This window comes from Schistocerca serialis, chromosome 5 (genome assembly GCF_023864345.2).
Source record: "Schistocerca serialis cubense isolate TAMUIC-IGC-003099 chromosome 5, iqSchSeri2.2, whole genome shotgun sequence".
In the NCBI taxonomy this organism is placed as follows: Eukaryota; Metazoa; Arthropoda; class Insecta; order Orthoptera; family Acrididae; genus Schistocerca; species Schistocerca serialis.
The window spans coordinates 550545671-550546277 of record NC_064642.1 but is presented as its reverse complement, the minus strand read 5'-3'; the positions used below and the strand labels follow the sequence as shown (position 1 = coordinate 550546277).

Below are 607 nucleotides of genomic sequence, written 5' to 3'. Positions count from 1 at the left end.
GCTAAAATCGATATAGTTACAGGGAACCATTGCCTCGGATGGCAGTTGGCTACGCTGGTAAAGATGTGGAATGTTTAAATAGCACTCATCGGCATTTGTTCATTAGAAGAAGAGCCATATGTGAACTATATAAATGCTTCCAGAATGAGATTTTCACTCTGCAGCGGAGTGTGCGCTGATATGAAACTTCCTGGCAGATTAAAACTGTGTGCCCGACCGAGACTCGAACTCGGGACCTTTGCCTTTCACGGGCAAGTGCTCTACCAACTGAGCTACCGAAGCACGACTCACGTCCGGTACTCACAGCTTTACTTCTGCCAGTACCTCGTCTCCTACCTTCCAAACTTTACAGAAGCTCTCCTGCGAAACATGCAGAACTAGCACTCCTGAAAGAAAGGATATTGCGGAGACATGGCTTAGCCACAGCCCAGGCTGTGGCTAAGCCATGTCTCCGCAATATCCTTTCTTTCAGGAGTGCTAGTTCTGCATGTTTCGCAGGAGAGCTTCTGTAAAGTTTGGAAGGTAGGAGACGAGGTACTGGCAGAAGTAAAGCTGTGAGTACCGGACGTGAGTCGTGCTTCGGTAGCTCAGTTGGTAGAGCACTTGC

The 607-nt window shown here is 48.4% G+C and overlaps 1 non-coding gene across 1 annotated transcript; it reads right to left on the bottom strand.

The window, feature by feature from the left end:
• Positions 1-208: 208 nt before the first annotated feature.
• Trnas-uga (transfer RNA serine (anticodon UGA)) lies at positions 209-283 on the bottom strand. Its single transcript has one exon. It is a non-coding gene; the product is annotated as a tRNA-Ser (tRNA).
• Between the last annotated feature and the right edge of the window lie 324 nt (positions 284-607).